Genomic DNA, 18211 nt, shown 5'->3' on the forward strand with positions numbered 1-18211 from the left:
GGTCGGGCGCGGCGAAATATCGGTACGGTTCTCTCTCGTCGAAGGAAAATATTGTCGGTGACACCACCCCCTCTTACAGAAGCGGCGGAACGAGGGTCGAAATGCCAGCGTTATTACGCGGACTGAAACGAAACTGCGAATCGTATGGTCGACAATCGCGCTGACTGGATAATGTATCGTGCGAATTGCCACTCTGAAATGGACCCACATTGTACGCGCGGCCGGTGTACATAATAATTGTGCCGCGTTCCCGTGCAAACGAGGAATGGGGGTGTCATTTTGAGTGGGGAGGGGAACCACCAGCTGATTACATTTTCAAGCCGTCACTAATTTTCTCGAACACGTGCGTCCGTTTCTAACGTGTAGCCGCTGACCATTTTCTATGTAGTCTCTTAAGACGACTTGCAAATAATCCTTCAAAATGAAACGAACGTTGGTAAATTAAAGTTTTTGCTAAGAGATACAGGGTTTCTTTGGAAGGGAATGTTAACAACCATCGACGGGAATGTTCATTTACACCGATAAAACTGGATGGTACCTAGCGGACACATTTTCCGATGCTCCCGTGGGTTCACTGCCATGGAAATACGGGCATTCTGAAAAGCAGGAATGAAACACGAATACCGCGGGGATCTTGCTAAAATTCGACGAACTGATTCGGTACAAGCGGACGAACATACGCGGCGGAGTTCATTAATAAGTTTCACATACTCGTGTAAGCCGCGTGGAATGATTTTAATTAAAAATATAGGCGAGCGAGAATTTTTGTCCGGATAATATTGAAAAGGAAAGGAATACGAGGAGCTGGTGCAGCAGCAACCGGATCACGATTCGGGTCCGTTTTCCAACCGTGAGCCACGTTTTTCTACCAAGGGGGAACGAGGAACGATTTTAGTGAATACCGTGGAACGCGGCTTAAAAGAAAAGTCCCGGCCCTGTATTCACGTTCATTACCTATATTTTTCTGTCTTATACGGCTCGTTAAACGCGACGTGCTCAATACGAAAACGCCGGCGTCAGCTACGACCGGCGTTGCGCTGCCCGGATTTTCATATTTCACTTCAATCTCCACTTCAGCTGCTCAACATACATATACTCGGGGAAAGGTCGGACACTCGTGCGGAATTCATAGGGCCGGGCGACGACCACGTGGGGAGGGAATTTACATCTGCCGCTGGTCCGCTGGATGGCTCTTCTCTACGCGAAAATTATTTAGTGGTAATTATTACCGGTGTCGTCCGACAATTTGTCTGTCGCCCGATAGCATGCTTCGAGTATTTTTAGCTCGTGCATCTCGTTTTGCCTGAATACATCGATAAAAATGTCGAAAATCACGATAAGCTTTGGAAATCTACCAGTTTCTCTATTTATTTTGAAGTACTTGCAAAACGGTGTAATAATATTAATGATTTAACTCGTGATTTTTGTTTCATTTTCGAAAATGCACGCGAGAATTGTACAGTCTACAACTGGTAATTTTTCGCTTGTAAATTAATACCTAACAAAATTTTGTTGAAATTAAAGTACTATAATCGTCGTATCTCTTCTCGCTTTTTTCTATCCAAATTGCAACTATCGGGAAAAGTACAGGTTTTAATCGTACGTTTGATAAAGTGGGAGGGCGGGGGGGGGGGATAAAATATGACAAATATCAATAGACTAAAATAAAATTATATTCACGTATATAATTAATATCGTCTCCTTCTTTTTGTGCTCGTATTTAAAATGTTCAGAAATATACAGCTTTACAATGTGAAAGAAATTTCAACAAGTCATTGCTTTTAATCCATAATCTACATACATCACACCTATGCCTCTATCTTATAAGTAAAAAATTTAAAGTTTTTCTACAGAACCTTACTACTACCACCTTGATATACATTTACTGATAGCGGCGCAATATATGAAGTCATCTGAGAAAATTTCAAAAAATAGAATATATCAATCAAAAACTTAAAAATAATGTATCTCCTTTCCTGCATCTTTAAATTCGTCGTGTTTGACCATCTTTTGATTTCCTCAAATTCACAAAAAGAGTACGAATTGATGGATAGAACGATGCTGTTGGCGTAATTATCAGCCGGGAATAAACGAACCGCGATTACTGGTTCGTTTCGGGCAACCGGCTGCTGCACATGGTAATACACTTTTCGCACACACAGGCATAGAAACGGGATAACACGCGAACACGTGAGACAGCGGCGCGCTGATGATCCGTCAGCGACGCCATAACGTATAAGCGAAGCGATGATAACATCAGCGGCACTTATAATGCAAATTAGCTGGTGACACTCGACTCGGTAACAGAGTAATGTAATGCGCGAATAAATAGCAACAACTGGCCGGGCGCATCGCGCTGTCAAATGCGTCCTGAACTCTCATAAAGCACCGTTGGCTGCACCAATTCGTCGGCGTGGGCGTGAGTTGTAGGTATGCTTCTGATGGAAATATTGACTATTACGCGCGACCGGGAATGTGTATCATTGAATTGCCACCGCCATAAATATGCCGAAATTCTGCCGGCAGCGTTTCATACTTTTGATTTATCCGCACGCGACCAGACCACGATTACATGTGACCTGGCCCCCAGTGTCCATCCAGATCCTTAGGCCTCTTCTCCTCTCACAGCGTTTCGAAAGGTGGCTACTGGTGTTGGTTACATATGGTGTTTCGTATGGAAAAGTTGTGCGTGCTTCGAATAAAGTTGGATTAGTAATTAATTAGTAACAAAATTGGTAATTGATCAATGATCCAAAGAAACATTCAATCAGTGACTTTTTAATAGTAGTTTGTAATTATCGTTGAATATAATGTAAGAATATTAAACACAAAGATTCGACGATTTGTAATTTGTAAAAGTTACTTGCAGTACTATGTTTTATAATATCCATTCTATAGGAGAATAATAACAATGTTAGTTCGATTATACGAGACGTTTCTGACATTTTCGTACAAGTCGAAACTTATTGGAACATTATTGAAAGAAAGCTTCAGAGTGATTGTTACGTCGTATTTTGCAGTTTTCCCTCGAATAAAATTTATCTTGAAACAAAATCGCGTTTCATAAATCTGATCGTTTTTTTTTTTTTTTTATCATACTCTGAATAATTTTTTTTCTTTCGCTCTTCTGAATTTACAATTTAGTTCACAGTTCTCGGTTCATTCTTGAAGCATTCGTTTCAAATAACCTAATGCTCCAAGAAGATAAGTCGAATAAAAAGCTATTAACTACTCTGAGCCTCTGCTACAAGACTATGATTAATCACATCATATAATCATACGCTCGATCCTTGAACGAAAAAGCTTTTTTACTTCTCCTACATGCAACGTAAAGATTATCGAACACGATATCGACCACAGAGTCAAATTACGTACTGTCCAATTACGAGTAGACGACACTCCGTCTAATCGTCGGAAGGAAAAGGAATTAATTCGTTTCCAATTAGATCTTATAAACCTTTCAAGCGTACGTTTAATAGCCTGAATGAGTATTCCCGAAACGTTAAGCTTGCTACTTGGCAGTGCGTGCATCCTGTGTTGAAGGCAAGGTCCCTCGTTGCAAAAAGCCGCGTCTTCGAACCAAGTATTCCGTAACCGTTTGCATTAGTAATTCAAAGACTGACATAAATGATACGTTCAATCCCATGGTTGAATTAATAAACACAAATAAAAAGGCTGAGCTTGCGCTGACTAATGACGTATTTACCGCTTCGAGCCCGGGACTCGGAGCCAGAGTCGAAGCATGTCGAGTGTGCATGTATGCCAGTTCATTAAAATTTACCTTATAAACCGGCACCGTTGACACATTCAACGGTGGACGTAATAAAGCAATGTTTTAATGCCGTATCGCGAACACCCTCGTGAATTACCTTCTCTCTTCTCTTATCCCGGCGATGATGATTCTGCTTCAGCCCTTTCTTACTTTAAATGCTAACTGATTGCATACGTCTCTGTTATTAAAATGTGGTAAGGAATGCTGGGTGGTCTCCATACATACTACTCAAATTTGTAAATAACTTCCTCTTCATGCGTTTAGAATTTCATTATATTATATTTCTTATAGTTTTTACTATTTATGAATTGATCAAGTTTCAGTAACTGGATTACATTCATCGTTGGATATACGTTCTTCGATAAACAGGTTCCGTATATTATGGAAATTTTTATATTTCTGTAGTGCAATACGTTCCATATAACGTATAATGCGTATAGTAATTTCTTCATAGCCTTTGCATGTATAGTTTCGATAAATTTGCAGAATTTGTTCTCCGGAACAGTTTTTCAACGACCACAAATGATCTTCTCAAAGTTCTTTCTATCTTAAATGGTGCTCCTTTATTGATCAGCTTCGTCCCATTATTTAATCCCTTTGCCCCTTTTAATAAAAAAATTGTCACGCGAAATTGAAATAACTCGATCAACAGCCTAACAATTGGTATTACAATATAAACTAAATGACCTCCCTAACTCTTACTACTGGGCAGCAGTATAATGATCTTCAATAACGATTTTATTCAATCATCAACACGATCAATTAGCAACGACACTGTAGATTATTCGAACTGCATATCAGGCATAAAATGATTACTCGACAGTTAGTACTTACGTCCTTGTTACTCGATGCAACTGCGGCGGACCTGTAAATCTGCTTTTCGATGAATTAGTGAGGTATCGATAGCACCGGGCACGGTGTTATTAATAGAGCGACATGTGTTGCAGATCGCTCGCGTTGTATCGATACTCGCGTCCAATTGCGCGTTAATTATTGGTGCCCTGTGCCTGACAATAACGCGAATATTGATGAGATTATCAATAATTTCCCCGTGGGTTATCCCCGTTGCGGTTCGCGGGCATCGCGTTTCACCTCAATTTGCATGCACCGACGGACAATAATCCATAACTGGTCCAAAACTCTTCTTTTCTTACATTTACCACACATCATTACACACTGAATTCCAGTGCAAATCAATAGTGCATTTTTCAGACAAAAATATGTAAATGTTCGTGTAAGAGTTTTATGATAAAAAATAAACAGAAAAGTCATTGTGGAATATTTTAAGCAAATTTAACTTTGTATCGTTCAAAGTGTTTATTCGTAAACAACGAAGTGTTACTGGAAAGTTGTTTCTCTGAAATACGAACAAATGTACTGTAATATTAAAGAAACTCTTCGATTCGACACGTGGCAATTGGGAAAAAAGTAACGTTTCAATCTTGTTTTGTTATTTTGCATAAAATCAGTAGCCTTCTGCGGTCAAACGTTCAAAGATAATCGTAATGACCTTTTAACTTAATTATTTCAAGCTACTTTGTTTTAAATATCATTCAGTTGTTAAGACACATCTAAAAAGTCATCAATTTTGGAAATAATAAGGAATTTTTCAGTAACAGTAATATGGGATCAATTTATTTAGCTTTTATTACAAATCTTCTTTAGTAAAAAAACATATATAACCTGCATGAAAAGAAATAGATAGCTATCGTTGGAGAATCTGTTTTTCTTCAGGATCCTGATTTTATCGACAAAAACAGTTCACTGTAATATCGTTCATTCTCATAATAGCTCACTGTATTTCGATTATATAGAGTGATTCACAAGTATCCAGTCTGAAACTGAAAGATACATTTGAATGATAATATCTGACACCGCTATCGCCTAGGAGGCATAGTTAGATCGCAGAAGGTTAACCCTCTGACGAGCTAGGCGATCAACGTCTAACAAGTTTTCACGAGGAAGCCAGAGTAATACAGAAAGTCGTCTGAATAGCATTCCGTATGGAAAGAGGAATGGATGCAATCAGTACCGATCGTGCTGTTGAAATTTATACCAAGTTCCTACTGCTTGAGTAATATTATTGCACTAACATAACAAAATATATACATAACATAACATAGTGTATACGATCTTTGTTTTAATGTTCGAAATTTATATATATATAATGTGTCAGTGATCATTTCCAGCATTGTATTCAGTTTACTAAGGCACCATCAAATTTTTCATAGTAATTATTAGATATCATCCTCAATGCGTTTAAAATTATAAAAGTATAAGGTAGTAAAAAATTATTACGAAGATTTTTGGCTTCTCCAAAGGAAAGATGTTTTGGAAATATTCGACGATGATTTCTATTTTGATTTCTTTTTTTTTTTTTTTAGTAAAGTATCCTAACCAGAGATTTTGTCTCTTTCTTAAATTTGTAATTCCTTCCTGAATAAAAAACATTCTTTTCAATTCAAGATATTTAATTTTGAGTGAAGGTTTTGTACTGTGCTTTGTAAATGTGACGATCAGTACTCACGTGTATTTTCTTAAGTTCATATTTTCTTTTACCGATCCAAAGCTAATATACGAACCTTTTTTGCAATCTAATAAAGTGAAATCAAAAGATGCAAATGAGAAATTAAGATATCTGACATCGTCGAAAACCTGGAATGGCTAGTACTTCCAAACTAGTAATTTCATTTACTTAGGCTTACGAGGACCTTTAGATGCGATGAATCGACGTCTATTCTAGCAGAAGAGCTGGGGGACTTTAAACAAACATCATCTAGTTTAGTGAGGGGTTGTATCGGGTATACACGATCTCGTGTAAACATGACAGATCGAGTCGAGCCACTCGAAACATCCATGAAGGGCTGGTAGTTTTCTTAAGTCGACGTGGAAGCCCCTGTCTCGTTTGAGACAGGTTAGGGCAGCTCTTAACTTCGATTTATACAAGCTTGTAATTTCTATATACATACATATTTCTTTGATAAAGTCCTGTGTGGCAGGTGGAGTTATACCTACATACCAAGGTATTAAATATCCATTAAACCATTAAAATAAATATTTAATTCGTAATTAATTAGCAATTAAGTAGTGGCTTCAACATCCAAATTGTAATTTTATTTTTCCTTCATATTTCGATCAAAGGAATTGAATTCACGCGTATTAGGTATATATACATAGAAGCTTAGACGAATGAAAATAATCACCAAAATTACTTCAAAGAAATAATTTCAATTTGATCAATGATTTTTTAAAATTTTAGTATTGTCCGTATATTTTCCCAGCGCACATTGATAATCAAATAAACTAAAAATGAAATGAAATACTTAAAGTTTCAGCCTAAGACGACTTCAAGATACAACTTTATTCACAGTCGATCGTTTGCAATGATAGCACATCGCTAATAATTCCCAGTTTCTAAATGTCAAATGGTAAAGAGCGGCAGCAGGCTTCCGTTTGCTCTGTGAAAACACGTTGAACCATTAACAGAGATCCGGTTAACACGAAGCATATCGTGGACGATCGTAAAGACGGCAGGAGGCTTGATACGCGTAAATAAACTTCCCTCTCCCGAGGATCTCGTTCGAAAGAAAACACGACCGGCTGTCTGTCTCTCTGTGTGACTTGCAAGTCGGACGATAGGTTTGTCGATGGATCGAGTACCCTTCGAGTGTTCGTCTTTGGAGGGTCGAACGGAAGCCGGTTTGCAGGTCGAACACTTCTCAACGGATTTGGAGGCAGGAAAAGCCAGCCAGATACTTCATCTTCCAAACAGATGCAGACAAGTCTGGCGCCAGTCTTGGGTACCGAGGTTTCTAGTTGAGATTTCGAGGCCACTGGGGACATGGACCACTTTCACTGACCACCCTGAATCTTCCGCTATATATGTTCATTTCCATTGAGAGCCACTTTACAAGGTCGCCAATTCTTTGAAACTTGCAACATCTCTGCTGTGTACTTTATTTTGAAAATTACGTAATTAGAGATTACTATTTTGTGAATTATTAAAAACTACACAAACGTAGCTCCATATGGATTTTTATTAAATGTATTAAAATTTAATACCTTTAATTCTATTCTGAAATAATTTCAATAGTCTATGTTCATTAATTTTACACACAGATCTCGAATACTTTTGTGAGATTTTTGTTACTATCATTATACTAATTTTCGTTTAGATGGCCCAATATGTAAGTGGATTTATATTCCATCGAAGAGAACTGTCTAAAACGTTAATTGAAATTGCAGATGATTTTAAGTACAAAAAGCAAATTTTCTCGGTTTATTTGTGCTAGTAGGTACTTAGAGAAGGAAACGCACGTGACACGGACAATGGCGCGTCGGCCGGAGAAATACAAAGGTAGTCAATAATGCGTGTGATTTGTGCAATAGGCGCCTACTGCACGTGCACCCGGTGCCGCGTAATTCGACGCTCCGAAATCGTTCTAGCTCGAAACATCACCGATGCACATGTGCGCCCACTACGATATCCGGGCCGAGTTGTATCGCGCGCATCCATGTTACGTGCATTCGTGCTCGTCATTACGTGCAGCGCTTGCTCGATACGTATCTGGGCATTATCTCCCTTACGTTGACACTCGCCATCATTGGTCGTGATTTTTGCGGTTAATCGAATGTACTTCCTCGGAAACTCAGGTTGTCATTCGAATTTCGATCTTCTCTTCCTTGTCTCACAGAAAGTATCGTCAGATGGAATGAGTATCAAAGATCGTATCTTTATAGATACAAACACAATTTCAAAGAAATGGCACCTAAACAAAGATTTATACTGCTGCTTTGTATATTTTTCATATTTTAACATATTCTATGTATCTTTGCGTTTGTTAATTTCCTGTAAGTATATAAATGTCAGTTAAATGTCCATTTAATGCCGTGTGTCCGTAATTACAAATAAGAAGATAGGAAGAAAAAAACTATTTACGCGATTGAAATGTGGGTCAGTTTCTTGCATAATCTCCCTGAAGTTCCGAAGCGCATTTGGTCCATTTCCTAATAAGGTTCTGTATTCTTTGCTTGAAGGAAACTCTTGTTTTCAAGCGTAGTCGCTGTCGTTGCAGCGTATCTTTTTGTCGAAACGAAGCTCTTGTTTTGAAGCAGAATCACGTTTCTTGAACAGTTATTCTGACTTTTGGACCTGATTTTTCTCTAAACTTGCCATCTTCTGGATTTAGTCTCCTAAATCTGGAAAACACAATAGTCTCCATTACTAATTACATTTATGTAGTTGATATGACATTAATTAACCATACTTCATACTAATAAAGTCTCAAAACGCTCTTATTTTATATATCCAAACGATGTAGCTATACGTTGAAAGATTATACAAATATTCAAATATTAAAGCTTCTATAAATCGGAGATTATATCGAAGCTTAAAGTTTGTAGCTCAATCCTCGATTGAATAATTAAAACACCTCATCACACCCAAAACATTCGAACTATTCGAAGTTTTCGTGAAATAAAGCGGATCGTCGTATGTTTTCGGTGGATGGCAATAATTAACCGAAAGCACTGGCCACTAATTTCAGCGAATCGTCGGATACACGGGAATGCGATGCAATGATCTCGATTGTCCTGCTGGTCGAAACGATGGACCAGTCATCCGTGGTGAATCGGGGGTGGCGCGGATGAAGGGGAACGATCCATACGTCCGATGGGTGGGCGATGCACATGCACGCTGTGCACCGGAGGCGCCGCTGCATCAATGCACTCTCCACGTTTTGCGCTCGTGCCGGTTGCACGTTGATCGTACCGACATCGAAGATAGGGGATAGGATACATATAATTATGGAGGGACCGTGCTCCATTTCACACGTCACACACCGTGTGACCGCGTCACACGGCCAACGCCTCGGCATCCTGCGTTCGATGCGCTCTGCATGTGCGCTCCGCATGTGCGCTCCTCTACCCGCGATTGGTCCACGGAAGGATTTCACGCAACGACAACCTTCGCTTCCATTTGGAAAATTGCTTGTTTTCCTTGGAAATCGTCTAAATGCTCGGTAAAACTACCAAAATTCCAGCGTTTATTTAATGGTTCTTTGTTTTACGGAAAAATAGGTAAAAATTACACGAAGTTGAATCCTATTAATTGAATCCTTGTTATTTGTTTAGTTTTATAGTGAAATGATTATGTATGATGGTAGAATTTTGCTACTATTTCTGTTTCACTTCCTGTCGTGCTTACATAGGTCATTTTATTTTAATTGACGCAAATCACGTTCAGTTAAGTAGGCTCATCTTATTTTAATCAGTGTCGTTGCACTCTAGTTTCGAGCACATCTTTAACATACTGTGTATCTAGATCGTATATATATATGTTAAGATGTATAATTAGAGGATAGAAGCTTCTGTTATCCGAATTTGCAATGTCAATATTATAAAACTATTGCTATATTTTCAGTTTGATATACATATTTTCTGAAACAAATTTATTGACGATTTATAGTTAATTTTTAATATAATTTTTAATTATAGATAATTTTTAATTACTTACATTTCACTCGATTTCAAATATCGTAACTGAACGAAAAAGAAGTGCCGAAGAAGATCAAAAATCGAAAGCAACATTTTAATACCAGTTACACGTTATATATACATTTTATTTTTATCGTTACTCTGAGACCGATCTACATGGCGTTCCATTTAATCATTTAATTGATCGTATTAACAGAGATTTACATGAAACTTACGTTGATCGAGGGAACGGAAGACGCAGTCAGGGTAGATGTATCGACGGCGTTGCAGCAATTGCAGGGCTGCGAGGAACAACGAACGCGACAGACGTTCGACGATCATACACACACGTGCATGTAAAGCGATTGAACAGCGAATGATTCAATTTGTCAGACCAATGAGTTTGTCAGGTGGTACTCTATGCCACGGTGTGCAACGCGCAAGAGCTCAAATTGGATTTGATTTAACGCCGCGCGTATTGCCGCGCATTACACACTAGAAATATCGCAATTTCTCGCGCCCCATCCAATCGGTTCTCCCGCAGTTCACAATAGATAAAACGTCGAATTTGTTACACCACTGATATTCCTCTTATTTCGTTAACATCGCTTTCTACTTACAAATTTATATATAATTAAATAATGAACATTTTCGTTTTAATCTGGGCTTGAATTTTCCAGAAATAATCAAAGTATTAAAAATATGTAAGCGATGTTTCTGTACATATAAATATTTTGAAATACCTAATTCTCCTCATATAAGTTATTGTCAAATAGCATGAATCTAACAACTTTGATGCACTTCACGAAAATCTTTAGTTTCGTTATATTAAATGACAACTAAAATTCATATATATTGAACGTTTAATTAAAACGTGGCTTATTTTTATATTTGAAAGATCGTATCAAATGTATCTATTTACTTAAGAAATATATAGCGTGAATTTAAAAATTACAGAATTGGAGATTCGTAAATACTTAGTTTCGTAATTCATCATGAGAATAAATTCACCGCCAGATAATCAGAAATTTATTTAATTTTTTTTCAATTTTCTAATCATGTTAAGCTAATATATACTACTGCCAAAGGCTCTGTTGTACGATTATTATCTGTATCTCTATCTTAACACCTTCATCTTATTTAATTTCCACGATATTTAAAATCCATCGCGATTTACGCACTTCTACCCCGTAAAAGTCACCGAAGAATACTTCGAGATTTTCCATCGGGGCTTTACTTTCTCTGATTATGTAACATGAGTACCGCGTAAGGATACCACTCCCGATGGTGTTGTTTCCCTATGGAACGGGGACGAACGACATTACCGACCAGTGGGCCTGACTTAATTAAATGGCTTAAGTCCTGACGAAAATCCGGGGGTCGATACGGCTGCGGGAAAAATATTTCAACTGGATTAAGGACATAAGCTTTAGAAAAAGGTTACGAAGGAGGAAGGCTAGCTGCCGGAAAGCGGTATAAATTCTAATGTGGCGGCATTATAATTGCGCGGTTTACGTTCGCCGCCGGCCAAGGGCTGTACCAGGTCCAAATTAGCAACGATCATTATTTATGTCTCGCGAGGAAAAGGGGTTAAAATGGCCACTCGTTGCTGTACCGGTTCCTCTAACCCGGAAGACAAAGGGTACACACTCGAGGAAAGGGAACCTCCAGTCCCCAAGACATTATTTATGCGAATGAAACCAGTGCCGAATTACAGCCACCGATATGGCCGCCGTCTTTCGGAAGAACAAGCCAGGGGTAAAGGGTTCACTTGCTCGTTGTACCTACTCTTAATTTTGCGAAAATCAAGATTTATTTTGTATCTTGGCCGAACAAGCCAATTTTAGAATCAACATTCGTGCTTTACTGCCGTGGTAAGTAATTTTACATTCATCAGTGAAACGCGAATATATTTATGTAAATGTATATTTTAGTGAATTCAATTAAAGAAACGAAACCCGAGGAGAGATTTGTTTCACTCGCTGAATACTGTAATAAAGAATACTTGCACTTTAGATATTTTATACATTTTTCCATATTGTTTACACTCCGTGTATTTTTTCACAGTTAAATTCCCCATTAACGTATCAACGTACAGCTTGTCTTTGAAAGGAAATGTACTTGCATCACTGAGTGCGTTGAATGACTAAGCGATGTGTCGTATTATATATGAATTTTCTTCGAAACTAGACTTTATTCTGTACCAGAACGAGATGTATAAAACGAGATTTAAATCATATATCATTGAGTGAAGAAATAATCAGTTTCCAACTCCATACTATTTTCGTCGTGCATGAAACGTCAAATTTCTTTAAATCATTCAAGTATAATATTACGTAATTGCAGGTAACTCTGTAGCGTAAACGATCCTAAGACTTATACAGGCAAACATAACGAGGCCAAATTCTTCTCATATCGTCTGTGCAACGAAATTCCTCGAACGTTACCTTCGCCAGAAAGCTTTCTCCGCATCTGCCATGTAAATATGAAATCAGGTTCAGTCGCCACGAGGTTTGTCGTTTCGATAACGCAAGCAGCGTGCGTTTTTCAACAAACGGTACAGGTAATTTATAGGACACCGTGACACTCTGTCTGGACTTTATAACGGGCTTTATGGTGTAGCGGCAAACAAGACCAACTGATAAGTAGCTATCTACCATGTTAAACATGTTATCCTAACGTGTTACAGACATGTCTACGCCGAAGCGGAGATAAGCAACAAGTGTGCAGTTCACATCGAGCCGTTTGGGAAAAGGTATTGTGTACTCGCTGCACGTTAATTGTCCCCTGCTCGCCACCCCCGCTCCAGCCAGCATCCCTGTGGACCACCCCCTTTTTTTCGAGCGAACCGAGTTGGATAACGCCACGGCTGCCGATATGAAACGACGTTTTAATCATCGAACAAGTACAAAACCAACCTTTGATTCTCCCCGCCACGCGAATATTTGCCCGGTATTGAAGGGCGAACCGTCGGAAAAAAGTCGCTCGATTATTTCAACGAACTCTTTTGTACGCGTAGGAGAGATTTTTCTGTGATTGAGATCGCAAGTTTTAAAAGATGGCTATTGATTAATCTTCATATATGACGTTTGTAGAAAACTTTATAAATATTTCAAAATAAGGTGGATGTATATGAAAGTATTTTCAGGAAATTTAAAAGAATCGAACGATACACAGTAGTTATTACATCGTATAGATATTCCTTTTTCGATGATTGTAGAGGTAATAGGATGGATTCAGTTACACATTTTTATGTATACAGTTTCATTAAAAAATATATCCCAAGCATGATTGTAGGTTGCCTTTATCGCTATCAAATTTTATTCGCCCATAGCTAACGATCTTTTCTTTACATACTCATCGTATCATAAAAAGTTTCAATTTTTGTTTCCGTTCAAATCTATTCAAGATACATTAAGTCTACAGAAATTCTTAAAGAAGATCGAAAGAAATCATTTTTAAAATTTTATGCATTTAACATATTTGTCAGTAGAATTACCTATAAGGTGGTATGATATAATTCATCTGCATATCTGCTATGTATTGTTTAAAGAATCATTAACTATTAATTGCAAGAGTGTTCTGAAAAAATTCTTCCACAAATATTTTGTACTTTCCTAAATAGAAACTATATATTTTAATTATCGCAATTATTATTAAAATACATTAAATATATATTGTAATAATTACAATCTACTATTTCATTTGATTTTAGATTTTATGATATTTAATTTTGTGGAAAACTTTCATCCAGTAATTAATTACACTGTAAGGAAGCTCTTGTGTTGGGTATCTTTCGCAGAAACGAAAGGATACACGAAAACAACGGAACGGAAGAATGATCGCAGAAACCCTCAAAAAGCCGTATTTCACGGAAATAGCCGATGAAGCCTCCTTATGGTCAGCAAATATAATAAAGTCCAAGTCCATATATACGTGCTTATGGTCTCGGCGTGGCAGACCCCAAGAAAATGCAACGGCGTGCCGTGTACCCAGGCATGGGCCAAGAAAAGAGGGAGACGCGACCTCCTCATATTTTCTGATTTTCCGCCAATAAACCCCATTACTATTTATCAGGCTAATGCGTCCTTATAACTCCCATTAACAACAATCTATACGGTCTCAGGCATTAGCGGACCTGTATACATGTACCGTGGGTAAATCTTCTTCAGAGTAGAACGGTTTCTCTTAATTGTGTACATTTTTATTCTTCCAAAATTTATCAGACAGAAACGTATTCTTTAAATTTATTGACATTTTGAGAGCGTAGATATCAAGTTTTATTTTAAAATCGATTATCGACGAAAAGAGATAATACCGTTATTCGTAAAATTAATAATTATTATGTTGCATTGACTTTGTAAGCATGTAACAATAACTGAAAAATATTCAATGCTTACAGTATTTTCTTAATGGATAACTTTTGAAAATTTGGAGACGAACGAAAAATTCTTCGAGAATGGAATGACAAACTATCTGAGGATAGAGAAAGATTATAGAACAAGGTGAACAATAAATTATAATTGTTACTTGTCAGATTCTATCATATATATATCGTATATAATATCATAAAGTTCCTAAAATGTATTTCTATGATAATCTTCAAATCGTGATTTAATCGAACCAGCTTCTAAGAAATATCTTGTAATTTAAACATTTTATAGACAGTCTGTGAACTTTGGACTTATCGTGTCCTCCAAAATACACTCCTTCTTCTCACTGATTTTATTTAAGAAAGTTTCACAGGGGATAAGGAATGCAGTTTGAATGGGTCACTTTCTTCGTCAAGTGTTTCCAGAAATTCTCAAAGAACACTAAACAATCTCCCTTTGGAATAAACAGGAATGCATCATGAGTAATTGGTAGGTCGATACCGCTGAGCATCTGTCACGACAGGTCTACGAAAATAGGCAGGATTATAGCCTGTTTGTCGGCGACCATGAACTAGACTAAACAGTGTCATAGGTCGTGGCGTTAGTCTGTATACATAAACGCACGACGAAGGGTGTACGACCGGTAGCAGCCACTCGACTACCGTCTGTTTCAAGGGTTTTTAGAACATAAATAATTTTCTAGAGGACTTCGAAGACTCGAATCTTTTACTTGATTATTTTGCTACCATGAAATACCGGTGGGACGTTCTTGAGATAACGTTAATTGATTTAAATGTATTTCAAGTTCCCGTTGAAACACATACGTGTTCTTCCAGTTTCTCACAAAGATATACTATGTTATACAAAAGATATGTAAATTAGTTGTGGTGATTAATTCGTACCATGTGTTCTGTACGTTGAACTTCATAAAATTTCACTTGGTGTTTCTCAGATATAAGTAATAGTAAGGATTTCGGATAGAGGTAACATGATTTTAGAACATTTAATATTATTTACAGATATCTAGAAAATGGCGTTCCAAAATTAGGTGTCCTCGCTTTCGATGTAATTTTCTATGAATACACTACCAATAAAGAAAGAATAATTTCCTATATGAAAATACCTTAAAATTGAATCGATCTCCATCCAAACCTCTTTTCAATCTTCGTATCGGTTCCCTAATAATTACCTTGTAATCAACAACCAGAATAAAAAACGAATACTAGTGTTTCTTAAACAAATGACCACTAAGCAAGGCTCGTCCACAGCTGTGTAAGATTTATTCCACGTACGACCTCACGGGTGAAAATGTGAAGGTGGTAAAACGTTGGCTCCCGAAATTTCGAAAGCTTCATTTCGGCCACGATAAAACAAACGTCGAGAAAGCGAAGAAAAGTCCGCGACTGCGGGCGAGACAGAGGTAAGATTCGGGCACGCAGTGTAATATAAACGTCGTAAAATAGGAAGCAGGTGAATCGTATAATTCGCGAAGGGGGCCAGGTTCGTCGAGTAATTCTCAGCCGCGTTGCGACACGGCCCTCCTCCTCTCTGCGTACGCGTTACCACCATACCAGCCACCACGTACGACGACCGCATCGCACCACGTGCTGCTCATATCGCCCTCAGCGCGAACGGCTCACCGGAAGGGGTGAGTCTACCGTAATATACGAAGAGAACGCGGTCACATCCGATTTCATCCGGCTTCGGTTGTGTTTTTCTTCGCCTGGATATGCTAGATGCGCCACGAGAAATTGTCTACGAGCTCCTTCGCCAACCGGAAATGAATGCGGTTAGGTGATGAAATGCACCGCCTTTCCCTGTTAACCCTCTATTAACGTCGTCGAGAATGGAAAATTGTATATTCAAGTATACTTATTCCGTTTTTTCTATTTTATTTTAGTAGTTTAAGATTGCGCTAGTGCCATATGGATTATCCTACACAACTGAACTAATAGATTGTAGACGAAATTTTACAGGTCATAAGTTATCAGCATTAGTAAATATCCTCGCATAATTCAACAAGACGCAAATGAATTTTACGAATCATAATGTATTGGATTATCTTATTCGTGCGAAGATTATAAAATTATAGGAAAGAAATCTGTAGCTTGCAACTTGTCAATTTACTAACATTATTAGTTGGTAAATTATTGTATAAGACGATCCTATTGATGTAATATTGGGTAGTTCGAAAAACTCATAGTAAGTGTTGTATCACTCAGAATTTACATTGGTCAAATAGTAGAAAATCGTGATGATGTTACAAACGTTTTCAAATATGGAATTTACGATTATTTGCCTCACATGCTTTATATATATAAGTAATAAAATCAAAAAATTTATTAAAATCGAAGTTGACCAGTCCGACTTCTGAGAGGCTCGTTTAAGTAAAATCATTAGGCAATATATTTTTATAAAATTAATATTTTGTTAAACAATATCTTTCAAGAATAGTGTTACAAACAGTGCGTGTCAATAGTAAAGTATAACAACTTCATTGACACGGTATCTCACTTAATCGACTTTCTGTAATTACCACTAAATGAACGAGATCGAAACGAATATCGAAAATGAAGCAATCACGTCGTGTTGATTGTGCGGAAGCAGCAGAAATTCATCGGTAAGATGCACGCATACGTTTACAGTGTTGCGTCACGGAATGAGTTGATAGCGGGCGGTGGATCCACGAAAAAATCGCTGACACCACCTGGGAGTCATTCTGTTATCGTCGCATATTTGGTTTTCCCTGCAAGGCCCCCTTCCACCTGTACCGTTAATGCCGCAGGTATCCTTCGGTAAACAACGAAGCAGCAGGTTGTTCAGATTTTATTTGTCAAGCCCGGCAGGCACCCGTCTCCCTCTCGCCTTCTCTCTCGCTTATCGTCCCCAAACGCATTGAGTGGCCGGCGCTTCCTTCCTCCCCCAGCCCCGCCAGAAATCCGTAGACGGCCAAATATTAAACTTCTCCCCTTCTCGTGCGTACCGATAACGGGAGGTCCCGGTTTCGCCTGTGATACCATCTTTATTCCCCGCGACTATAAAATTTTACAATCGCTGGACAGGGATTTTTATCGACGTGCCAGCTCGTCGTTTCTTTTCTTCGCGCGGTCCGCGCCCGCACCCCGAGGAACACCTTTTGTGGTTTACAGCCATTGCGTCCGTATTTTAGCGGGATCAATAAGGAGGAAAATTAAACGTCCAGAATAGGTAAATTTTGCCGTCTGATTCGAGTAATTATTACCTATGATAGAGACAGAGTTGGTTTGGCATAACTGGTTTGAATATAAAAAGAGTGATTTTGTATCATATCATTTATTACATAAAGAGTCAGATACTTGAACTGAGTTCTTTCGAATTTCATGTGAACCATGTTATGTTAGGTTGATTGAGAAACTATTCTTGAAGGGGAAATTAACTTTCTTTATCGAAAATTGTGTCAATTATTTCTCAATGTAATGTCCATTGCTGTTTCTGGCATTCATTGCTGAAATCATTAACGGCAACTCAATTGCCCAAGGTCTTTGTTTAAGTATCTTTATAACTTAAAAAATACTTTCTAACTGAAACTATTCATGCTACAAATTCTTTCTGT

This window comes from Bombus bifarius, unplaced genomic scaffold, assembly GCF_011952205.1.
Source record: "Bombus bifarius isolate JDL3187 unplaced genomic scaffold, Bbif_JDL3187 scf7180000007984, whole genome shotgun sequence".
NCBI classification, from domain to species: domain Eukaryota; kingdom Metazoa; phylum Arthropoda; class Insecta; order Hymenoptera; family Apidae; genus Bombus; species Bombus bifarius.